General features: G+C 42.7%; 1 protein-coding gene across 14 annotated transcripts in view; it reads right to left on the bottom strand.

Moving 5' to 3' along the window:
- Positions 1 to 26,701, bottom strand: part of LOC118509959 (calcitonin gene-related peptide type 1 receptor) — a 98,268-nt gene that overhangs the window by 60,487 nt on the left and 11,080 nt on the right. For 6 of the 14 annotated variants that reach the window (XM_036051331.1, XM_036051340.1, XM_036051336.1 and 3 more), the window contains exons 1-2: positions 25,539 to 25,809; positions 23,165 to 23,692 (exon numbers count right to left, since the gene is read on the bottom strand). The exons of 1 other annotated variant lie outside the window; for it this stretch is intronic. The gene's annotated coding sequence lies outside the window, so the exon portion shown is untranslated. 7 more of the 14 variants (XM_036051328.1, XM_036051330.1, XM_036051332.1 and 4 more) reach the window with 7 other exon arrangements.

The raw sequence follows: 26,701 nt of genomic DNA, 5'->3' as shown, positions 1-26,701 counted from the left end.
TGAGGATTTTTGGGGCTGCAAACACTAACACGGATTGCTTTTGACGCGCGGATTCCCGGCTCGAATCCGCAAACCTCGTTCGCCGCTCATTGATAGAGAAAGTAAAGCTGGTGATGGAAAAAAACTCGCTCAGTCCGGGTTATTTCCCGCCAGGCAGCTACCGGTGACCTTGGCAACCGGAGAATGCCACAAGCATTTCCCTCCCAACGCCAGTGCACTCGTAAAACAAACACTCACGATCTGCCGGCATTGCACGGTGCGAGGCTAACGGTGTCCGTAATGGAATATTTTAAGCCGATAAAAATGAAAATGTAAAGCAACCATTTTTCGGATGGTTCTTTATCGATCGACCGGGCAACAGCGAATCGCTGCTGGAGGTCAACCGGCAAGCGCGTGGCCTGATGACAACTCGGCTAAGGGGAGAACATGAAAGAGAGATGGCACGTAACGAACCGTTCTGTCGGTCTGTGCACCAGAGGGAATAATTTTTGGGCTAACACTCTGAGCACTGGAGTCCCGTCGCCATCATCTAGCCCGCCGAGCAAAGCCAGCAGCCAGAACGGAATCGTAGCAGTAAGTGGATTTGTAAGCGAACGTCCACCGAGAGCAACAGCCATGGCCTCACCCTAAGGCATCCAAATTTACGGACTTTTCACGCCATTTTTCTTCCTTGCTTTCCATTTTAAGCACGCTGCTTGTTTTTCCTTTCCAATGGCATGGACATTGTTGGAGCGAGGTTGAAGGGAAGCGAGCAACGGAGAACGAACTCAGGAAGGTCGGCGGGATTTATTGATTCTCTCTACCAGAATGCTGCATGTCGTCCGGAATGCCCATCCAAAAAGCTGGATCGAATCGAGGGCGTACGATCTGAGGGATAAAGCGTCCACATTCCAGCGTGCCGGTGTGCTGCGTGGTCGATGACATTATCACGGTACGCAAACGAAAACTTCACGTACCGTGGGGCATGAGGATTGGACGACGTTCGAGGAATTGTAAAATAAGCATAGATTACGCGTAGGAAATGGGTCTGTGTGTGTGTGTGATTCCAAACAAATAGCATCGATGGCAGAGTACACCTTCGAGCACGTGGCCCACTCGAGCATGCGTCCGTGATAATGGGCAAAAGCTTGTGTGATGTGTCCTCGGGGTGTCACTACCGGATGGTTTTCATACGACTGTTGGCTGGCGTTATGACTACCGGTAGGTCCAGATCGACATGACACATCAGCGATATGATGATCGGTTTTTCTGGGATTATGTTTTGATTTGTAAAAGGGCGTGCCGTGGACAACGTGGTCCACCAGTCTCCTTTTGCCTGGGGAGGATGGTGGATGATATTGGTGTCGAAAAACAAGGATTACATGGAACGGGTCGAAACGCAGGTGGAGCATATTTGAAAGTTCCAACAAATGGGAGACTAATAATCGTTCCGAAATTACACACCCTCATATGGTAGTCTGTGGTGTGAAAAACGGCCCCGAACGACACACCATTTTCGACTGCATACGGCTGTGGCCCAGCGCTTGGATGTGTTGTTGTTGTTGTTGCTGTTTGAGACGTGCTCTGGGTGCAATTATCCCTTTTTATGCGTTAATCGGCAACCATAAAGCGGTGGAAAAGCTCGTTCGAAGCCATTCGGAGTTTTAAGCTGATGGAACGCAAACGGGGATCGGGACACCGTTTTTGGAAGATGGCCATTACGTGATAATTATATGAACATGGGTTTAAGGGATGCTTACGGCATATTGGCATTGTATTATTGGCAGTAGCAACGCATAGCAAATATTCCATGTTTCTTAATGTAACGACATGGTGCTAAGCAAAGGTCAACAAGCATATACCAATATGCCACGTGATGTGACTGTGGGAGACTTTACTTCAAGTCTTTTGGTCTGTTCTACGTTATTTAGGGAATAAAGAAACCTTGCTCTCCGATGGCTCTTTTTTGTGAGGTTTTAATCTGGTTATTCACCTCTAATACAGCTCGTAACTGGTAAAACCCTAAGTGAACTTTACGACCGGGGCGACATTTATATGTCAAACAAGATACAAATAATGATCTCTCTAGCTCTGACTAGTAGAAAACCTTAGCTAAGTTGACTTAACCATATTTGTCTATACCTGAACTTTTCACCCTAAATAAATTCTACGTTGTAGAGCCAATCAATATCCTAGTTCTCGGATAAATAAACAGATAGGTGATCATTTGATGATCTGCCAAACCATCAAGTTGTAGGCTTCTTTTTCTTCGCCTACTCCTATGAAGCATGGGTAAGAGACATGGCCTGGTGTCCAATCCGTTTCCAGGAAACACGGTCCATGTCAGTGCTTTTCCACCCCCAGCTACATCCGATTGTCTCTGAGGTCTGTCTCCACTTTGTCCAGCCTTTGTCCTCTACGCCTCGTGCCGAACGCGTATTCTTGAGCGTATTCTTCCAGATTTTGGTTACAGTGGTAGTGGTTCATTCTCCTTCTCCATACGGTCTGGATCTCAGGAGTTTGTGGAGCCCGTAGTAGGCATGATTCCCCTGAACAATCCACGTTCAGATTTTTCCTGCTGACCCCGCTGTCCGAAGTTACGATCCTCAATCTAATCCTCGCATTTCGGTTGATAGTACACCTCACGTCAAGTTCAAGTTGTAGTGCCAGTATAAAGGTATCATTGTCATACACAGTGGCAAGAGAGTATAGGCTGTTCCACTGTATAATTTTTTTTTTTAGTTTTTTTAATTTTAGTTTTTTTAACTTTTAAATTTCTCAGCTCTCTCTGGTAAAATTTGCTTTAAAGATCAGTTGATCCTCCATCTTGCATTCTTGAAGACTGTATGGATAAGGTCTTCCGATCGAGGATTGACCAAAGAATGATTTTGGTCACTGGTGTCAATAGGGAGTCCCTTCGAACGACGAAGCGTCCATCAAAAGAAAAATATTTTCTCAAGAATCATAGTATCAAGCTGACTTATTGTAAGTAATTGTCTCAAGCACAGCTTAGCTTAGTCGTTTTAGACATCAAAGGCGAAACTGTCGATATTGTCCAGCAAAGTATGCACTGTTTGAACTGATGTTTCGCCACTTGGATAAACATTTCATAGCAAAAAATGCTCTATACAATGAAGCCTTTGATTTCCTCTATGTAGTTTCTACGGTAAGTAACCCAAAAGTGTTGGATGGTCAAAGGCTGACGCCGGTTGCCAGGAATAACCAGACTATTTCCAGTTTCTGCGTTCAGGTATAGAATTCAGAGTTACAGACAAACTGTTAACAGCCGTTTCACGCTTTTTGGCCATTACTGCTTCAAAGCAACCGTCAACATTTTAATAACTACTGACTATACAAAGAGAGAATTATCGAAAATACAATGTATTTTTGAGTGCAGTGTTTTAGTCTTCAGTGAATAGTTTCCTGTGGATTAACTTCCACAAACCGCTAACAGGTTGATATAAACATGGACATGCCACCCTATAAATTTGTGTCTTTTTTGTCACTCTTTTATTAGTTTCAATTATAGATCAAGCGCATTGAAAGAATTCCCTTGACATCTAGTAAATGTTACTAACATTTCTTAAATTCTTCTCAGAACTCATCTCACACTGTAATCCATTACATCGTCCGTTCGTTTCGCTTTCTTTGTATGATGTCTTTTACGCCAAACATACATCATGCCCGCGTTAAATTCATTCTTGGGATACGTTTCCCCCTCAACCGAATCGAAAAAGTGTAACGATTTCTCTGCTGTGAAACTTCTTCGGCGAAATGCATTCCGAATGCTGATCGCACACCGATCGCTTTAATCCATTTTGTTCTCCATCGCAATCAGTCTTGGTGGATGCCCCCAAGCATGGAATAATCTTCGCACACACACACTCATCCAGAGAATCGACGAGGACACTGTCGATGCGGCCAGCATTAGAAGCGTAGCACCAGCACCGAGCGAAAGAAAGCAGCAACATCAAGGAACGGTACATTTGATCCAAATCAATCGTAAGTTATTGGAGCGAAAAGACGACATTCCACAGACATTCCCGGGTGCGCTCGGGCCAAATGCACGCAACCGTGAGCGAAACCGACCGATCATGATCCTTTCCCTGTGCACCGGAGTCAAACGCACGGACGATTGAAACAATCGTACCGGCTGTCTGGGTGGAGTTGGGCCAAGGAAATATATCCTCGGAGGGAGGTGAAGTTTTTTTGTTATTTCCGACGGTGTAAAGGTCCTGTTGCTTGTGGCCCTAGCAACAATTTCTAGCCAGAAGTTAGGAGCGTTCTTTGCAACCGATACAGGGAACGGAGGGCCCAAACACCCCGAACGGATTGTAAATTTCATCCGACAGCATCGTTCAACTGTGAACATCGATTTGATCGATGTTGGAAGATTGGGAAAATGTTGTTCATAACCTTGTTACCTTATCCTTCTGCTAGACCAAAAAGGACGATTCGGAAAGCACAAACATTTGTACATAACGCGCTTGCTGGTTGGTTCGTATCTGCTAGATGCGTTTGTTGCCATTGTGGTGCGGGAAAGCAAAAAAGGGAAAACTTTCTTCCTTCCTTTCTTAACAAAGAAAAATGCTAGACGGCTGCTGTTACCGATCCTACCCTTATATCCTGTCGTATCTATTGCAAGCATTCTAAAGGGACGGACTAAGTTTTCTTCTCGCAAAACGATTGTCGGTGCACTTGGTGCGATTCCGATTTCCTTGTCTTTTCACCGTAAGGATGCTTTACACCATCGCTTGGCACCGCTCGAAAATGTTTGCTTATCGCGGGGTTTGTTCAGTGGAAAAAGCAAGTGAAAATCTGTTTTCGTTCGGTGTAAAGAACCCATCGGGGCTCTCAAACTCATGATTGATTCCAACCATCCCGCCCTTGCTGCTCGGGACGCGTACTGGGAAACTTGGTTTTGTGGAGTGGAAAATTGCCTCATCTAGCACCTTCTTTACATCAAATTATCTCTTATTTCCGGAAAAACACATGCAGTAGAAAACAAAACCATACTGATTTTGGGTCAACCGGTTCAAAACATCGTCCCTACCAACCATGCGCTTGTGGAGGAATTCCATCACTAGAGCGAGATTTTCTATTTCTCCCTTATAACACACGGCATGGAACACCTTGATTGGTTACCCGGAAATCGGTTCGGCTTGCAGAGATCGTGGCGAATAAGATTAAGGAAAATGGAACGATTCGTTGGAAAAACCCGTCAACCACACCGAGAAAAAACCTTGTTTTGTTTGTCTTGCTGATTAAATATCTGTCACGTACGAGGTTGTAGAATTAAATTAGCTCAAGTGTAAAATTGTGTTAGCGACCTAGCGACTGAAATGTTACCCCGGGTGATGAGCAATCACTGCGTGCGGACAGGTTTCACGCCAAGGGTTCAGCTCTGACGTGGAGACAAATGTTGACGTGATTGATTCGATTGTTTCACAACACAGACTGTTTCCTTCCAATTTTTTGCCCATTTTCGTGGAAGTTCCGTGTGGGGAATTGTGACGGAATAATTTTTCTAGCTAGGAGGTTCTTTCGGAGGTGTCAACAAAACATCGATGTTTGTTTTTATTGTGTATGAGTCTTAATTTGTTGTATTGATTTTGTAAGTGTTTACACAAAAATAACCAATCCTTAATCCATTTATCGGTTATCAGATACTTCGAGTGCGAACAAGTGTGGGGAAAACTGAATCCCAGTAGTGATTCGATTTTTCGAATTCCTATTCTATTAGGGATCCAAATCTCCGAATCCGAATCTGAATCCCTCCAGTTATGAATTTTCCTTTTGGTGTTCGCGAGCTTGGGGGAAGGCATCGAAATCCCAATCCCAATTCGAATCCCAAAGAAATCCCAATCAAATCTGAATCGAATCCCAATCGAATCCCAAAACAATCTCTATGGAATCCCAATCAAATCTCGATCAATTCAAAGTCAAATCCCAATCGAAGTTCAATAAAATTCCAATCGATTCCCAATCGAATTTTAATTGAATCAAAATGAAGTACCGGTAGAACTCCAATCTTATCTCAATCGTGTCTGAATCGATTTTGAATAGAATCCTATTGGAATCCCAATCAAATCTCAATCAAATTCCATTCAAATTCCAATCGAACCCTAATCAAGCTCCAATCAAATCCCAATCGAATCCTAGTCAATTCTTAGTCGAATCCCAATCGCATCTCATTAAATTCTAAGTCGAATCTCAATCAAATATCAATTGAATTCCAATCGAGTTCAAATCGAATCCCAATCGAATCTCAATCAAATATCAATCGTTTCCCAATCAGATCTTAATCGGATTTAAAAAGGATTTGGATGGATACGGATCCGATTCAAATCGGTTAGGATCTTTATCGAACTTGAATAGGATTCGAAATCATGTCGAATCCAAATCATGTTTGATTCCATCATTTAAGATCCAATCTGATTCAAATCTTTCAAGGGATCGGATCTGCCGAATCCCAAATCTCCCAACTCTAGTACCAACACAAATAGTAGAATAAATAGAACGAGAAACTTCCCCTAATAGGACTCCTAGCAAAACTGCTCGAAGTTCAAAGCAAAACTCTTTTCTCCGAAAGACCCATCATCGTTTGTTTACCTTGCCCACATGTGTAAACATCCCAAAAAATGATTGTGTTGCAAAAATAAACTTTCTCACAAGGTTTCTCTTCCACGTACACAGTTTAGTTACTCGCTTATACCAGTTGCCACCTAGTCACACCTGGTCGTAAAAAAGATGCTACACACAAGAGTACCGAAAACAAACTTCCCGTGTGTATGGCCAAAAAACCCTACATCCGAGAGATATTTCCATGTCAACCCCACTAACAAGAATGATGATTCAGTTCCTGTCCTTCCCTTTGCTTCGTACCCCGTGCTCCCATGTATCATCTACTCCGAGTCTCATGTCACCTGAAGCACTGTGTGTCCTTATCTCTGTTGCTACTACTGCTGGTTCTGATGCTGCTGCTGTCAAAGTTTGCCTTTCACATTACCTTATGCTTCCCGCACACACGTTATGACGTTGAAATATGTTTTCAATCAAAGGTCTCCAAGTGCTGCGAGTCTCTCTCTCCCAGCTCGGATGCTGCCTCGAGCGTTGAGAAAAGCTTAAAGGTAGAGGAAGTAAACAAAAAAAAGGAACACGCCTCCCTCATAAAGTTGGTAATAATACTGTTTTCAGTCTTCAGCAAACAATATTTCGCTTTCGTGCAAGTTTTTTGATGGCACAACGGTAGAACACAACAGTGTCGAAAAAAAAAAAAAAGGAGACAACCTGTGCTGGATGCCGGTTTGCGATTCAATGACAGTAAAGTATGTCATATTGTGCGAAACAACTTTAGCGGGATTGTTTTTAAAATTGGGATGGGTAACCTGCTGTTGGGGTGACGCGGATCGTTGGTTGGGGAAAAAGTTGTGTAAATTGTTTCTAATTAATTAAATCGTGGCATGCTTTCATTGGTTGGTTTTTCCTTATTGTTCTAATTTACCAAAGCTGATTGTGGGAACGGCTGGAAGGGAGATCTCATTCTTCTAATGGAATTGGTGCTATTTGCGTACAGGTTGAAGTCCTTACTGTAAAGGATGTGGTTCATTAATGGTTTATTACATTGAATTGAAGATTACGATTCAGTTTTGTCCATTAAAAGTTTTGTTTTCATTCCTCTCTTAAACTTAAATATCCTTAAACATTGCAAACAACTTACGCACATTTTATTTATTTGCTGAGTGACAGAGAGATGGTTTTCCTGGTACAACGAAACACACGCACGCAATTTTCAGTTTTCCAAAATTCGAAGAATGGTCTATTAGCGAAAAATGATCAAAAACGTTGATAAAATGCGCCAGAAATCAACTTTTGTATGCAACAAGGACGGCTTGGCCGTATTTTTAGAAGTCAATTAGAGTAAATGGGAAAAATACGAAGAAACCTCTATGATTTTTCATATTCTAATAGAATGGCCAGGCCGTATTGCTAAACCGTTATAAATTACAAGAGAGAAAAAAAAAACTGTAGCCAACCACAACCTGTATCAGGGTTTCCGCGTTTTGATAACATGGAAAATCTATGGAAATGCTTGTTTTCTAGTAGCTACTTCTCCAACAATTTAACGGAAACCTACAATCTTAGATCTGGAACATTCTTAGGAGCTGAGACTAACTAACAATAGTGCTTAATAATTGAAATCGAAATAAACAAATATTCACTCTGATTTCTGAAAAGCAACTTGGTAAAAGGCGTTGCAAACATGAGATATCATTACCACATAAGTTCACCAACATTGGATGGAAAAGGCTGTTGTACTACAAGTTAATGACGAATTCGCACAAAAATTTTTTATCTCTTTTTGTTCAATATTTAAATAATGACAAAGGATATCGGCGACTGCAAGGCCTGTTCGTCCAAGATGTCTGACGGTCTCGTTGTCCTATTTTTCCAAGAGGCCTTGTCTTATCTCGTGTATCAGGAGGCTTCGCCAGTGGCGGGTTTAACGGTAGATGGACGGGATCGCCACGTGGACCCAATTTTCGCAAGGGGCTCGATCTCCCAAAGAAGCTCACCCCTGGTTAGTAGGCTCGATGTATGCCTCATCTTCAATTCCTCTTAGGAGCTCCAGGGAACCTAATCCGTCACTAGGCTTCGTAATCTTAGAAGCTTCAGCTAGCAATAGATTCTGTCTGTAGACCCAAGAGGTCTTACAGTAAATTAGTTTAAAATTTAGAATGTTTGGTTAGCTATAACTTTTGTGTTTTTTATCATCAAAAATTGCATTTTTTATAATATACCATTTTTAATAAGAGAATTTGAACTCTATATAGAAAATCACAGAACCACTAAGTATTTCATGTAATATAGAAAAGGGAAATCAAGTAATCGTAACAGTAAGCTATGTCTGGCTCAAAAACAATGAAATTAAAATTTCCAAGCAAATTTAATTTAACAAAAATAAATATAACAATTACTTATCCAACTCTTTCCAAATAACAGGAGAAAAGTAAATATTTCTAGTTCGAAGACATAATTGATCAGGATATTTTTTTTCTTCGTATGTTCGTTATGTGGTAGGATTAAATCGACTAGAAAGAATTAATTTTACTCATTTTACGAAAAAATATTTTTTTTTTTCATTCTTCACGGTTCACATCATCCACACAAAAATGTCCCCAAAATAAGTCGTCCATATCATCGCACATTCTGATTAATGTTCCCACTACATTCTCGGGCAGAGGCACGACACTTTGATGTGTTTTTCTTTTATTTATTCTCCATCCAGACATAGAGTGAGAAATGAGGAAAACAAACACAGCGTTTGGATTGCAAAATTATCGCGCATCGTTTATGATGATTATTAATTTAATAATGCTCCCAACCGCGTGTCACATAGCAGAGATTCAAGCGCACACACACACAGATATTTAGCACATTCCCCAAAGAAAAACTCTCATTTAAATAGATTGTTTTTCAAAACACAAACATTTGTCATCGGGTCCCGCAAGCCCCACCCAGCACGGTCGGCACACAGCTCGGGTTAAATTCGATGTCATACCGTGTTCAACCACCAAAACACACCGGCCGAAAACTTCGGCTTCGGAGCAGCTGTCGTAATTCACAGACACTTAATCAAGATCTACCAATTTGGCACAAGACGCGCCCGCGCTCACGCCGCCTCACTCGCCCTGGTTCGCGGAACGACCGTATTCCTGTATTTATACGCACGTCACAAAGTCAACAGCCTGCGGACAGCGATTCTCCCATCCATTCATCAACAATCGTCACCAATTGGGCCAAACGGTTCTTTATTGTCGAACCGCGCGGACGACGAAGTTTGCTTTGGCAGAGGAAAAATGAATGTCTATGTTTGCACGCCGCTCCCCAAGGATTAATCTGGCGGCCACGGAAGAGGCAGCGTGTGTAAACTCAAAGCTACGAGGCCCGCTTCAAAGGGAGCCCCAAAGCCGGAACGCTTAAGTAAGGATCTAAGCATCAAAAATCATTTCACAGAATCGAGCAAGAAAGCCCCCGGAAAAGCTTGGATTATCCGATTATCGTGATTCTTTATTCTTTAACTCCACAAAACAAACATGACGGGGCGCGTTTACCACTGAAATCCGTCCACGGAGAAAGGATTCAATGCACCACGATCGGGCACGAGTGATTAAGATACGCGTGGAACGCCTCTTCACCAGGACAGATTCTTGGTCGTCGTCTCCAAGGTGGTCCCTAAGTCTTGGGCCAAAAAAAGCAAGCCTCTCGAATACTCGAAGCTAAAAATAAACAACGGGCACAAAAGAATGTGCCGACCATTTTGGGCGGGTGTACATATTTACCCCCCTCAAAAATTCAACCCCGAACAAGCTTTAAGCTCAAACAATTCTATCGTCGATCACAGCTGAGCGATTGCGTTATTTTCCCACGGCAAAACCACACTCGAGCTACCGTTTCGCTCAAAAAAATCCTTTCCGGCCTTGAGCTAGAAAGAGTCGGACCGGAATAGACCAGCGTCGGTTTCGGGCCAAGCGACGGCAACGAGTCGTTCTGTGCCGAGCGTAAAGTTTTCCAGGTGTAGTACAACTTCAACCACCTGTTGGATGGGATGGCGGTACGCGGCCATATGATTGCTTTTATTCACACCACACTCCAAGGTTGGTGATTTTGAACTGATTTTTCGGTTCCACTCGCAGAAAACGCTTCTTGAAAAAAAAGCAAGTAAATTGTATTTGTTCTATTTCTCTGTATTGTCTGTTTTCACCTACGTTTTTTTCCTTTTTTTGGAAGCTTTATTTCTGTTGCATATAGCTGAGGCACAGGAAAAAGGCTCATGAGCACAGTAAATGATGAATGCAAAATGGAAACTGACACGCAACGGATCTTCCCCAGTAAGTCCAGGCACGTTCTGAAGCCCGGACCACAACAAAACCGACACAAAGAACCGTACCGAGGCTGAAGTCAAAAAATCCGGATGAAAGGCAAAATGGCGCCTTTTGCTCGCTCGCTGGCAGGATGGCAACGATTCATAACATGTGGCTCGCACGCACCACCCACATGCCGTGTGTGATGATGATGTTGTGGAGAAACAGAAAAAAGCCTCAAACAAATGAAAAATCAACCCGAGACAGACAGAGAGAGAGGGAGCCGTCTATTCCCGGGGAAATAACTTCAGAAACAACAAACGAACGAACGCACACTGCTGCCCACGGAACGATTCGGGTACGGAGGCAAACTTTTACTCCAACGGCTGGTTTTTTCCTCTCTAGTAAAAAGTTTTCCAGAGAAACACAGAGAGAAGGAAGAAAACTGAAAAGAGGGTGCTTGCCGGTCTGGCTGAAGATTAAATGCTTATGGAAAGCCTTTCCCAGACGGCATGCCATTTACTTTCGCCCGCGGGAGACCGAGCAGACCCCATACAAATAGCTGGGAGGTTTTCCACAGGCTGGTCTGAAAACCGGAAAGGATGCTCCGGTCCGTGTGCCAGTTTTTTCCTTCCATTTTTTGTTGTTGTTGGTTCCTTGGAGCCCTAGTGGTATGCGTGTGTGGTTAGAGTTTTGGTTCTCCGTGCTGCCTTGTGAACGCTGACGCTGGCCATACCCCATCTGTGACCTATGATGGGATGAAGATATGGAACGAACTCACGGCATCCTGGCATCCAACGGAGAGGGCAAAAAGAATGATCTTTATTAAGTATGGTAGGCTGCCCGGGCCGGTTGGAATAGAATTTCTTTTTTTGGGTTATGTTCGCGTAAATGCGTACCGTGCTGAAGCTCGGGGGCAGAAACTGCGTACCATGCGGTTTACGAGCGATGTATTTGTATTTCGAGTTTTGTGAAGCTGAAGGATTCTTAGCTAGTAATTAGAGGCTTTGTTTAATGAACGTGAACTGGAGTGAAGTCTTGCAGTATTGGTTCATTTTTTTGTTAGAATTGGAGCAAAGCTGAGCTAATGAGAAACAATGAATCAATGTTTGTTTTGCTTCTTTAAATACAAGCTTGTTACTTATCAAGTTACAGGGTATCTCAAGCATTTTTTGAAGCATTATCATGGTTTCTGTTCGGTGGTTCAAATATTAATTATGTGGAGTTACGGATGTGTTCCAGTCGATTTGACCTCGGCAGACAAAATTTTAACGCCTCCTTAATAATTGTTTAAAGGGGTCGAATTTATTGCCGCTTGTCTTGTTACCCGGCATTTTTCTACTGGTGCCGGTTATTATTTTCTTCTCGGAAATGATTTTTAACAATTGTTTGTACAAAAAAAACCTTTTACCTAAATTTACATTTTATGATACGTTTTTCTGGAAAAAAAATCTGGTTGGCGAAAAAACAGTGTGATTAAACATGTGTAAAAATTAAACTGGTGTGTAATTGAATTCTTGTCCGCTTACTAAAACACTTTTTCTATACTTTCAAGTTTTATTCATTCTAAAACATAAGAAGGAGATAAGAAAAATATTAATACAAGTTCAAAAATATTTGGGCTAGGGTGAACCACTCTGCGACGAAAATTAAATTATTCAGGAAAACGTAAGAAAAGATTGAGAAACCCTGTAGGCTAAAATATTGAAATTTGTACAATAAGAAAAAAATTAAATACCAGGATGTTTAAAACGAGAAATATTATGTATAAGAGATCAATAATTTTCAGAAAATAAAAAATGGCAAAAGTTCAATATAAAGAAGGATAAAGAATAAAAACGTAAACAAATAAATATAATTTGAAACAAAACATAGATATTACAGTGAACGATTTGCGAAAAAGAAAAGAAAACGAAAGACTTATAAATAATGAACAAAGCACAATTTACTGACACACCAACAGAGGCGAACAAGAAAGAAGAGTCAAAAGCGAAACAAGCTAAACAAAGCAATAAAGTAACCTATTCATGATACCTATTACTGCTCTGTTTATCATGCTGGAATTTGAATAATTGAAATTTACTCACCTGAACGGCAGCCATAAATATCATCTTCCTTTCTGTTCTTTTTTTTCTAACAACAAAAATTCTATTTCTGAGACTTTGAATACAAGCCTTATAGCCATTAAGCAACCAAAAAAAACAAACCCCGATACAAAAGCTCTCCTCGGCTCGCACTGACCTCGGCTGCCGGCTGCGTACTGAGTGAGTGTCCTTTGTATTCTCTGCCGAGTAAAACCAAAATCCGCCCCCAAAGACAAACGCGGTCGAAGCTTTTCCGACCCTGGTAGCACTATCACCGTGAGCGGATCATCCGGCTTTACCTGCCAGAGCGCTTTCGACCTAACGCAAATGCGTTCCACCTTTCTCCTCCTCCTTTTTGCCCCTCACCTCATGCCCCCCCGCTGGTTAAAGCCTGCTGTCGTGAAAATTTTATTATCCGATGAATGCTCTTTTTTGTTGTCGTTGCTACTGCTAGTCGACATTGTTAGCATGTGAAGGACCTCCGGGAAAAGCCTACGTGTTAGGATGATTTGTGGGGACGCTTTTTTCCTGTGCTAGAAATATTCTCTATTCATGGCTGTGATGGTAACTGTGACAATGGTGAGGTAGCTTGCTTCTTTTTCTCCTCGAAGCACACACAGACGGAAGGTGAAAATATATGTGCTAAGTGCTTACGGATCAATGACCGGTGCATAAAATACCCCACGCTTCATAACCGGGCGTGCTGAGAGTGTCGGTGGAAAGCGGAAAGGTTGGACGGGTAAAATCTCGCCTATCGGCAAATCGATCGGTTAATGGAAGCAAAGGCGGCTTAAAGGATTCGGCAATGCAATACGGGCGACACTTTGAGGTGATTGAATAATTCATGATGGTATGATTTGAACATGACGAACCTCGGCGAAGCTGTGCGAAGAAACCATGTGCGAAGGATCTGTTTATCTGATCACTTGCGAGAGCGGTTGATTTATGCAAATGCGGTGTGCCTTATCGGACCATGTAAACAAGATTTAATCTTGGATAATCGAACAGCCGGGTCGGTTCGGGGCGGCAGCATAGGCTGTACTGTAACGCTACAGATGTCACACAAACATTAGCGAAGCGATCAACTGAGATTAGAGGTGAATGTGAATCGACTGTTTTGACTTTTCGTTTATTTTGGGGTATCGAGAATATAGAAGTTTTGGTGGCTGGGCCAGATGTTGAAAAAAAGTGTTTTCTCGATTTAAACGTGATATGATTGAACACAATTTGTGATTACTCGTTTGGCGTCCTTATTAACAGTCAACAAAAAACATTTCCTAAAGTGGGCCTAAGTTGATTGCTTTTGGACAAGGATTAGAAAAGCTATTGTTGAAGAATATTCAGAAATTCAGTGCCTAAGAGTCCCATGGCCAATGGTGGACATAACATAAATAACCCATCTGTTCCTGGAAGGTATAAGAATGTATATCCCAGCTGACTTAGGCATTCAAAAATGGTGGCCTTTTTTTAGTCTCTATCCTCAAATAATTAAACTTTATTTTGATCAAAAGGTAGCGCGAAGAAATGCTCAGCTATGGAAATATTACAGTAATTGAGTTGGCTGATGATCCAAACAGTGGTGGATTAAGATATTTGGAGGCCCCGAATGGAATGGTAGTTGAGTGCCCTCTAATTGTGATATTAGAGGTGAAACAACAGGATTTCCTTCGCCGATAAGGCCCCCCTGATCGACGAGGCCCCTAACGGCCGCTCCTTCTGCTCCTAGGTTGATCCGCCACTGATTCCTCAACGTTAAAGTCTTTCCTATGCTAACACTAAAAAACGATAGTAGCTTTCACGTCTGACCTTTCAGTTTGACTATTTCTGCTTGAAACAGTAAACTCCCGGTGGAAATAAAGCAGGACGGTGATTGTTCAAGTCAAGAATGTGTCACAGCATAATGTCCTTCGATATTAACTTTCAAAAATAATAATCGTCTGGTCTTTTTCTTTTGAACTACAACCTCGAGAGGTTCACGGTCTGCCATTTCAGATTTTCTGAGACTTGATTTTACCAATAGCTGGATAGTTAGTCCTGTGTACGGGGAGGCAGTTTGGATGGGATTTGAACCTCGGTCCTGCCATGTGAAGACCGTCTAACCTGCCTCAGAATATTGTGATCATAAGTCTTTTTTAATACTCATTAACTATTATGTGCAATGTTACTGAAGATGTCATGTTGTGCTGATTAGGATGCTACCCCGAAAATGTGGCCTTGCAAACAGGTGTTTGACATCTATTCGCATCCTAGTTCTGATGACGTCAACATTTGTTGAACATTTCAGTACGGTCAACTATTGGCACCAGCTCAGACTACGCAGCAAATAAACCAACCCACATAGATCCAGCAAAACACGCGCGCTCGCTAGCATCTTCACACCACACGAAACGTCAATTTGCTGTCACGTTAGCAAAATAGCAAAATGGTTTCGCGCCAGTCTGCTGTTTTATGTTTTTTTGGCTGCGTGTGGCACACGAAAAAGTCGCGAAATGAAGTTTTTCCTTCGTGGTGAATTTTCCGTCTCCCCCGAGGGCGCTCCGTCGGGCTGACAGGGCTGACCCGTGACACCCGCCCGAGTGATGGGGCCGCCCCGGGCGGTTTGCTGGTGGTGAAAAGTAAATTTCGGACAGTCGGCTGGGGCTGTTGTGGCGGCATTCGGCTAATGTTACGGTCCGACAGCCGTCATTTACTTAAATTGAGTCAATTGTGAAGCCGACAGAAGACCGTTGAGAAACGTTGTGCGCCCTGTTTATTTCGTACGTGTGTACGCTTTCTTCTGCGCCGTAAGATGCTGTGGGATGGTGTGTCGTTTGATTTGGGCTGGCTCCAAAACGCAGCACACCAATGAAGTCGGATGATGCGGAAGAAAGCCGGAGGAATCCTTACGAAATGACGGACGCCGTACCATTGCGTCCAAAATGTTCATTATCTATCACGACCGCTTGGTGTTGGTCTCACTTCACAAATCAATACGCTCGTCTGGTGTCTTGATGTCTTCTGCGCTTGTGATTAGTATTTATCAGAATGCGAAGCACTAGAACGAACGGTTCGTCAATCTGTCTGTTTGTCAGCAATATATCCTCGAGCCAGCTATCTCTTGCTGACTGGCATTATTCATTATTTGAATAAATTTATTGATTGCAGTCAAAATATTCTAGTAAAGATATTGCAGGTAATGAAAGGGCGGACTGTTTCGGCAGGGTTCTTTTTCAATAGGCCTAGCCTACCTCAAGTTCACTTGAATGCCCCACAGTCTCTCTGCATAACTCGGTGGCAGAGTATGTGGGATACTCGATCACTCTCCAAGTGTCCTTGAAGCCGTGGTTCCATGGCATCACAGGAGACCGTGCGTTCATTCGAATGATGCCTAGGCTTAGGTCTAACCATTCTTCAGAGCATGTGGCTGTGGCCTTCGATACCACGACACAGATCATCTTCTATGGTCCTGTGTGGAGTACGAGTCTACTCGATCCACCTTATCGGACGCAGTTCAAGACATAGACAGATCGCCTGACGTGCCTATTCGGGATGTTCTGGGTCGATGCCTTCAGGAAGGTAGGTGTATATTTGAGTTCTGCCAAGCGAATGGTATAGTATTTTATTACCTTCCTTTCCTTTCTTCTACTCCTAACGTTTGTCTGTTATATGTGTTGTATCTCGCTTGTTCATTTGTATGATGATGAAAGACTGTCCGATAGAAAGGCTTGCTACGGGCGAAATGTCCTAGAGGGTCCAAATCAAAAACAAAGCAGAGAATTAACAAAGTAGAATGCTGAAGGATCACTGGTGCTACCAACTCAAGAAATACAAGAAGAACACCCTCCAAGAAAGTCCGGGATACGAAGTCGACTCAAGATACAGACGCTCGCTAAAAACGTAACATGTTCATCTGAGCTCAACCGACATAAGGCGCCCTTTCACGGTTTGGAAAAGATAATGTCTCCAAACCAAGGTGAACTGTGCTCTATTTTGCAACTTAGTTGTAAGCAATACGGCCAGATCGTCCCTTATTTAAAAAAGATTATTTAAACAACGTTCAACTATAAGTTCAAACAGATTTAATCAACTGATTTATGGATGAACAAGCAAATGGAATCGTGATCAATGAATGAATCTATCTATGAATCAATCAAACAATGAATGAACCTAAATTATGTAATATAATGCATATTCGGCTTATTCTAAAGACTAAAACTCCTTATCTTACTAAACCAAATTGATTTTAATCAAAAACGATCCTTTAAAAACTTATAAAAAAGTGTGAGAAGTAGCACGTCAGGCTCGTTTAACCGTGGTATAAAAATCTGCACGAAATTTACCTTTCATCAACCTTACATCAACCGCAATGTCTAACTTTTCCTCCAAAATCCTTTACTTAACCAACTCCGTGGTGCTGGCAACCGGTGGCACGTACCGATGAACTTCTTACAAGCCGGAAAAATTCCTCCAACTTCCCGCATCGGAAAGCACCCGAGGGAATTATGAAATGGTGAGATTTTCGCATGAATGAATTATGCAACACTTACTTCATCCACCTGCCCTCCACCATCGCGAACGCTTAACTCCTTCCCTTAACTTCCACGTCCTGGGCGATGCCACAAAAAAAACCCCGGTAACCGAAAATACTTTCCACCATTGGGGATTATCCACGTCGATCGGTGCGGAAAACCATCCACAACAACACATCCACACGATAAAGCTTGACAGCAAATTGAAGCAGGAAGCGTGTTGCCAATCGCCAGCCTTGGATTTACCGCCTCGCACCAAATCGACTGACAAAATCGAAAACAACTAAATCTTCCGACAGAACCGGGCATCGGGCACCGGCGCAAAACGAGCCATCCGTCGTACTGGCCCGGTGATGAAATTTAGATTACGAGATTACGGGCAAGATCCGATTACCACGGGCAAAGAGAAAAAAAAATGGACGAAACACCCACCGAAACGATGATGGATTAATGAACTTACGTGTGGCGCTGGGTGCCATGCTTACAGAGCGCCAACCGGAAACCGAACCACTTGTGTCAGCTTTCTTGAGCACGAATGGGAGCGAGCAGGAAGTATCCTACCAGCCTAAACCGTTTTCAGGACACAACAATTCTTCCTAACCAGCAGACAATTTGTGCCGCTGGAAATGAGCCGGAACATGGCCAGGCTCAGCGGTCTTCTATCGCGCCCGACTTTCGCCCCAGGGTAATGAGAATTCAAAGATGGAGAGAGCGCGTTTAGAATTGTTGACGGCAAATTTTGGAGTACCTCTCTTGAGTCGTGCTTTTTGGGCGGGGGTTTTCCGAATTACACTGTCAATCGACCACAAAGTGGTCCAGAGTCTGCGTTTGCATGCGGTGTTACGGTCGGTACTCGATCAAAGGCATTATTTTTGAATGGATTATGTGTTTATTGATGGAAAAAATGACATGCAAGCGCCATTTCATGCGGTTGAAGCGTAATTGAATAATTTTATTCCAATAATGTGTACGTAATGCTGCGCGAACAGGGTACATTATGGAGTACTGGAAATTGCCTGACGATTTTTATGGTAGCTTTTATGACATATTAAGTAAGTTTTTTACACAATTTAATCTATTCTTTGTTTCTGAATTTCAGAAGTGGGGGTAATCAGATTCCAGTAATATAAGACAAGGATGTTTAGCATTTGAGAAAACCTAGACAATATCGTCATTCAAGAAACAATGGCGGTGTAAGATGCTATAAAATGCTATAATATTCTGCAGTCAGCAGATTTTTAGTAGGTTTGTCAAGGTTTGATTTCATTTTATAATAATCTTTTAGACATCAAAATGATTCATATGTTCTGAAATTTAGGAAAGTTAGGATTCATTTTAAAGCTTTACTATAATCTTAGGAGACTATTTCAACTCTCGTCTATTTTACACTTCAACCTAAAAGGCGTACTACATCTTGCGTTTGTCATCCATTCCTTTTCGATTCCTCCACACACAAAAGGCGTCTGCCTTTTTCATTCCCACACAGACTAACTCGATTGCGTCCCTCCCAGTCGCCGTGATTGATTTCCTTTTATTCCAATCTCCGATTGTGTCTCGTCGGCCATTCTTATCGAGCAAACTTTTTATCTCGATGCGTCACCACCGTGCCATCTCTTCAACCAACTTCTAGCATCGCGTAAAAAACCCCTTCCGGGATGCTTTTTGCCACGGCCATAGATAATGGCAAAAGTGAGAAGAAGAGCAAAAAAAAGCAACTAATTCGATTTCTTCTCAATTCCTTCGAGCTCCCAAATTCCAATTCCGACACTTGAATGACCCGTGAAAATTGTTTGGTTTGTTGTGGTAATTTGTACCAGCTCGCAGGCGTAACTTTGTTATGCGGTGGTGAAACACTTCGTTTTGCAAATTCTTCCCACCGTGTACCAGTAGCGCGGAAAGGATACTTGGGCGAGCAAATCGATTTTGGGAAGAAAGTTCTTGCATCGCTTGAATTTACCATTCAACAGTTTACGCAAACCACGTACGTTCGTCTACGAAATTACCATCCGGGGACCAATTGACGGCACACGATAGTGCACGCTCGCTAGCCCAGCGACGCAAGTCCATCGACGTATATGTACACTTGATAGTACGAAGCGCAATTATTGGCTAGTGGCGATATCGCACAAAACTACCTACCACATGCCGGAAATTGGCAGCGTTCCGTCTTGCTGTCCGCCGTCCTTGATAAAACGTTAGCCTCTTCGCGTCAGAAATTCCCGGTAAAGATATGGACCAAGCGCACAGTTTTATGCATAGCTCGACCGATTGATGGATGACGGGAAGCAAGGTTTCAGTGGTAGGAAGCTTGGGGATCCAACGGACAAAGTCGTTGGCAATAGCTGGAAATTGGACGCTATTCAGCACTGGCGGAGCTGCATCATGTGAGCGATGGGTGACGTCTTGAAGAAGGTGTGTTTCGAAGGATGACGACTGTGCAGTGAACGTTATTTACTTTTCTATGAATATTTTTATCGCACAGATGGTTCTGAAGAAGCGAGCTATGCTAGGTTAAAAATAAATCTAAATTCATTGCAAATCTTCATTTGCAACAATTGCATCAGTGAGCAACTCAGCTTAATGCGGATAGCGATATGCAAGTTCTTCTACATATGTTAAAGAAGTGTTCAGAACAGTTCGGACTAATTCGTATCTCCAGCTCGGTGAGGTCTTCGGCAGTGCCAAAGCAGTTACCGAGAAAGAATTAGCATGTTTGTTGAATAAATTATCTACATTTGCAACTTGATTAACGTCTTGGGTGAGCATAAAACATTTTGTTGTGTGTTTAAAATTATAGGAAATTGTAAAGCTTCAGATTTTCCCGAGTTAAGGTACATTTATTCAAAGAAAAAATTTTTGAACCACCTGAGTCAGAATATCTTGACCTGTCGTAGCAGAGTATAAGACCAGAAAGTATCTTTCACAGGAGGATAATGTTTCATAGTCGCTGGCATAGGTTTAAGGCTCTTTACTGCGTAAAAACTGAAGTGCTTATCATCTAGAACGAAGTGGTCTAGTAATATATACAGCGGCACCGGTCTTCATACGGCAGATCCGGCGGTACATATTCCTTCCGGACCACTCCCCCGTACTGAGGACTTGACTATCCAACTATGTTGTATCATGAAGTTTAGTAAGCCAAAAATGTCAGGCAAGAACTTAAAATAAGGTCGTTAAGCCAAGAAGAGGAAGTGAAAATACAATCGAATATTTTCAACTCTAATAAATCTGAAATTATTAGCAATACGGCCAGGCCGTTCTTTATGAATAAAAAAAAAATCTGAAATTATTCATCTCGTGTGGAAGCCAGATGTGTTCTTCTTCTTCTTGCTTGGCACTACAACCTCGGGAGGTCTCGTCCTACCATTTCTGGCTTTCTATGACTTAAGTTTACCCGTAGTAAAGCTACGTACAGGGAGGTGGTCTGGATGGGATTTGAACCCCGGTCCTGCCGTGTGAAGACCGGCACCGTTGTCGCCTCGGCCACCGGAAGGCCGAGTTACTGATATGTTATACTGATCATTCTGTAGCCATCTGTAGCCAGATATGTTATACTGATCATTTATAGTCCCAAATCACTTGAATGCTTTTGAAACAGGATCCCTCCCTGTAGTTAAAGAATCTCTAGGCTGTGATCTACGAGGAAAATAAACTCCAGAAGGCCGTATCGGTCGTACCGGGGGTCATCTGGTGGACCTGGAACTCCGTGGCTCGTACGCAGAATCTATAAACTATAAACGCAGAAACTATAAAATCATGTCCAAGAAGCTATATAAATCGCAAGTCAAACCCTTTTGTGGTCATTATTCCAAGATATAAAATGAAGAATAAAATTGATTCAATGCGAGCACAATCGTTGATGAGCCATGATCAATGAAAAAATAATCTGTTACACATCTTTTACATCGAAAGCCAATACCACATCGCCAGAAACTTCTAACCGTGGTTATTGAACAGGCAGATTTTCAAAACAAAACCGGAAAATTTTTTATGATATAATATATTTCAGATTCAAAGTTTAACGTTGCGCAATGAAATTTAAAAACATAAACAGCATACAACAGAAACTTGAAATCCAATCTAATTAAGTTAGTATGATAACTTGATGAACCTTTTAAAACACTGCTGGTTATAAAACCAAAAGTTATTAAATTTAAATCAATTTTTTTATATTTATTTAGTATTTTGTGTATGAATTTTACTAAAATTTAATCAAAGAAGATGTGTCCTTCCCCAACAAAAGCATTCTAGCTAGTTGATTGCTTAAACTCAATTCATCGTAACCCGTTTACCTCCCGTATTCGCGGAACAAAAAAAGATCGTAACCCGGATGCTGATAAAGCCCGCTCGGAAGCGATTCCCACGCGCCAGCTTCGACCGTTTGCATGAATATGCCATAAATTTCATCCCACTATTCCAACCCCAAGCAAGGAATAACAAAAAACTGCGATTCTACCATAAAGGAATTACACGCTAGAAACTATTCAACCAAAAAAACACGCACACTCACAAACAAAAAAGTAGGTGAAGCCACTTCAATTCATAAACCTTTATTAACCAGCAGCATGTTTTCCGCGCTGTAAAACGCATCGCTATCCGATTGGAGATGCAGCTCGATATAAACTGCCCATAATTGAATACATATCTGAAAGCCACCACCGTACGGGACCCGGCATGCAGCTGCCATTTTTATTTGCCACGCTTTTTATGAACCGTATTGATTTCAATCAATGATTGTCAGTGTGTGTACTTTTTTGTAGCGAGTCAAACAAACAACAAAAATCGACACACTCATGGGACGCATGGGTTTCCTGAAGTGTTAGCATAATGATATTTGGTTTTTTCTACAAATGGATCGGTAAATATTTGAACCGAAGTGAAACCTGAAGGGGATGGAACAGAGAGCTGCACTCTAATTACACTATTACAAGCTTATTAAGCAAATCTTGATAGTGGGAATACTTGGTGCAAGTTGGTACGCAAAAAAAAAGAACGATGAATATTCATTACTCAACAACCGCCACTTGAACCACTAGTCAATGGAGTGGAGTAATTAAAATCGATTATAAGTCATGGAACGAAGAAAAAAATAGGCTCGATTGCAGCTGTATCATGCGTCTGGTGAGGATTTTTTTACACCTGACGCGAGTCAAATGGAAGCAACCGCGAGTCTGTTAGTGCTGGAACAATATTGACTTAAATCTTGCTCGAGTTTGCCCGTAAGTGCTGCCACCCAGGTGAATGTTACAAGTTAGGAGCTTTTTCCTTGCGAAGGGACTCTTTCAATTTGTTAAGCCATAAAACCATCTCTCAGACTATGCTCTGTCAAGCATCGAACACGAACAACTCCCATCAAGTTATATGGAGGTCAGACAGACTCGAACAAGAGACAACGACAGATCATAGCCCTAAAACGAACCGTGTCGAAGTGAAATTAATTTACTCATCACCAAACGCTTCCAGCGTGTTATCAAACACAATTCCATTCGGTTGCACATTGCCATCTGTGAGTGCCTCTGGCAACCTCGGACCCGGAATGGCCATCATTGTGCTTAACACACCGACACACCGACCCAGCCCACCTGTTCCCATTCACAACACTTGTTGCGCCTGGTCTAATAATAATGCCCGCTGCTTATCGCATTCAAATGAGCCCAATTTAATTAACGTGCAATTTTCACAATATTACACCCCACGTACTAGGGGGTGGCTGGCGATCTTAACTTACCTTGGAATTCGACAGCTCTTTACGGCGGCCGCTTTAGTACACACCGATGCACCGTTGCTCCGTTTTTCTTGCCAATCTGGGCGTTAATTGATGGCTTGGGATGCTTTCTGTGTGTGTTTTGTTTTGCTCCCTCTTTTTCCAGTTTTTCACATCAACCCCAGCAATCTTGCTGCCTGTGGGGATGCTGTTTAGATCTGCTTCTGGTTGGCACTGTATCTTACGACAACCAACCCCTTTGATTAAAGAGGCTTGAAGGTTTCTTTTTTCTTTCGCCTCTTTTTGTTTCACTGCCACTGCACTTTTTGTCGCTGCACACTGACGCCGTGTGTGGAATTCTCCCAGTGCAATCGCCAACCCTGGGCGCACTATAATTCACATTCACACAGACACCGGGCCGCTCGTGCGCTAAATTGCTTTATTTCACTTCCCTTTTACGGTTTGGGCTGAACGGCACCGTCAAACACACTCGATCACTCGGCACTTCAATTGCATTCATTTTTCTTTCTGGGGGTTTATCACTTCTGTTTTCTGATGATCGGGAAAGAGAGAGACAGAGACGGTAAATTTGTGTACTTTCGGTGGAAAATAAAAATTTAAGCTCACGGATCGAAACCGAACCGATGAAAACTCCTGCATGTTGTTGATGCTGCCATCTCCTCCTAAAGTCTTGCCTTTCGCTGGGTTCGAGTAGTTTTCTATTTTAATTCCAGCCGACTGTAAAAGAGCGAGTCTCCGGCAGGTGAGCCTGTCCTGTCCGGTTGCCAATTAATTACGGCCGGTATGCGCCCAAAGCCTAAGGCCCTAAGATCAGCATTGTACGGCGAGCGAACGAGCACAGATACTTCCGTCCGGCAGCTTTACAGGTCTTGCCACAACCGCCCCGATGAGGCTTACGCATGATCACCCAACGCTTATGGCACCTTGCACCTAGGCGATGCAAGGAAAACACACGAGCAAGTTAAAATAAGTAACATGCATCACCCTGTTGCATCACGACCGTCCGACCGGGTGCCTCGTGTGGACAATTGTGAACGCAAATATTACACCCAACTGGCACACATGCGTGATGACGTGCTTCGTCAAACTATGAACACGGTGACGAACACTTTCCGGTCTCCACGTTTCGGATCGTTGGACGGTTATCCCTGTCAGCATGCATCAAATCTGCATGTCTAATGATGCATGGGGTGTGCTGGAAACAAGCGGGACAGAATTAATTTTATCCATCCCCTTTCGAGGGTGAAATTTCTCTTTCATTTCATTCCTTCTGATTATCTATCGAGCGTGCTCCTTATCCCATCCGACCGCGTTCGTGATCGTTTGTCGAGAGAGCTTTAAGCGCTTTTATTCAACCATCACGGAACGATCGAGGATGATCTTCTGCTGCTGATGAGTTTAATTAGCATGGGCACAACACGATCGGAGGTAGTGATGCATAAATTGTGTTGCTCATAAAACTGCACTCTCACAGACTTTGGATAAGCTGTAGGGAGCTGTCTAGCGTCTACCACGCCAACAGCATCATATCATCAGCGTTCGAATCGTTTGATCGTTATGAGCTTTTTGTTTTTGCCCCATCGATGATGCACTTTAGGAAACACACCCTAACTTCATTAGCCACTCATAAAACACACACACACCCACAAAGAGACTCACGCACGCATACTGGCAGTCACAACGCCACCAGACGACACGCTTAAGTATTCTGCTCACTTTTACTGGGGACGCCCGGGGCACGACGGCACACGCCGGCACCCGTCGCCGTTTGTGGAATCTGGGTGACAATTACACTTTCGATCAATTTGCATTCAAACGCACTTCATTATCACACGTCACAGAGCGCACAAGTGCAACGACTGCACTCGCAGTTTTGCAATGGTGGGTTGCGTGTGTGCGTGTGTGTGGGACTAAAGACCTCATGGAGCTTGACTTTGTAAAAAGTTTTCTTAAAACTAGAAGCTTTTGAAGACTTTCTACGCATCCAGCTAGTGAGACATCAAAATTAACACTTGTGTGATGATGACCAGTTTTAGTGCGAGGCAGATAAGGCAAGGTAATGAAGGAATCCCTGAAGGGCACACACAAAAAAAAACCCCAGCAAACGACGCAACCACCCAAGAAGGGTTTGATGTTAATTCAATTTAAAGCAAACCAACGTCTTGCGTGCCGTACCCGTCCGTCCGTCCTTGCTACAGAAGACACGCAAAAGACAACGCTTTCTTCCATATTCTCCAACATGTACACCGTACAGCTCCTCGTACACGACGCACCATAAAACTATTCCGGAAGACCACGGATCACACTCACTGGATTGGCCGGCTGGTCGGCACAATAAATTCGGCGGGTAAACAATTTCGTCTTATTTAAATCTCACCACTATCACACCGTTTAGAGCTGCGGCTGCTGGTGGTTTTAAAATCGCGATCCGTTCCGACAACACTGGGACCGTACCGATAACCGTTAACAGAACGAGCGGGCGGCGGGCAACAACAAACAAGAAACAGCCGTCCGGTGCACTGTGCGTACGCACCAGATGACGGGGGAAAACTGAGCGCGAGCTCGATGGTTGATGCTTTTCCAAAGTCAGGCTGGGGTTTCGGTACCGCCGCCATCGGTCTGGCCCGCACATACCGCGCCATTCCGTCGTCGTGTGCGAACGATACGATGTGCGGGCGAGGAGTTGTTGCAGGGAACAGCGCAAGCGTCTGTCGCACCACATGTTGCACGCGACGCAACATTCGTGCACGGTGGGTTCTGATGGGGACATACAGATGTGCATGCTTTTAATGCCATTGATTGGAGTAAAATCTCAAACGAAATTTCGATTATCAGTGGAGTTCACATGGAAGTTTTTTTTTGCGTGCTGTAGTTATTTAAAATTAAAGACATATTTTTTGAAAGATTTTTAGGTGGCTTAATTCAAAATTAAACGTACTCTCTCTGAGTGCGTAGAGGAATCTTAGAACAAACTTCCTTCTACTTCTTCCTTGGCATTACAACCGTGAACGGTCTAGGCCGGCCATTTCTTGCTTTCTGGGACGTACCCGTAGCACAGTAGTCAGCTCTTCGTACGGGCAAACTTTAACGACTGTATTTCGCAGCATAAAACACACGAAATATCATTGTTTAGAAAATAAATAATGAGTAAACTTGCTCTTTAGTTTTCAAAACAGCAGAGTCGATTTTCACTCAAATCTTCTTATAATTACAATTTTATAGTTATTAGTTTATACATCTGTTGTGAAAAATCGAACAGGATGAAATTCTGCCTACGGCTTAATTTTTCTTTTCGAGCATTTGCGCAATAGCCTTCGATGCTTCTAGCGCAGCTGTAAGATATTGGATAATAACAGGACTCTAGGAAATTGTCTACGATTTATTTTTATTTTTACTTCCTTACTGTTATAAAAAATTACAATCACTATAAATTACTAAACTTTCTTTGTTCAACATATTCATGTTCAACTTGCTAAACCTGATACAACACACTGCAACTACAATAGCACCAGATATCAACAAATAAATCACTTCAATCAA

This window comes from Anopheles stephensi, chromosome 3, assembly GCF_013141755.1.
Source record: "Anopheles stephensi strain Indian chromosome 3, UCI_ANSTEP_V1.0, whole genome shotgun sequence".
NCBI classification, from domain to species: domain Eukaryota; kingdom Metazoa; phylum Arthropoda; class Insecta; order Diptera; family Culicidae; genus Anopheles; species Anopheles stephensi.
This window is presented reverse-complemented; position numbering and strand designations above follow the sequence as displayed.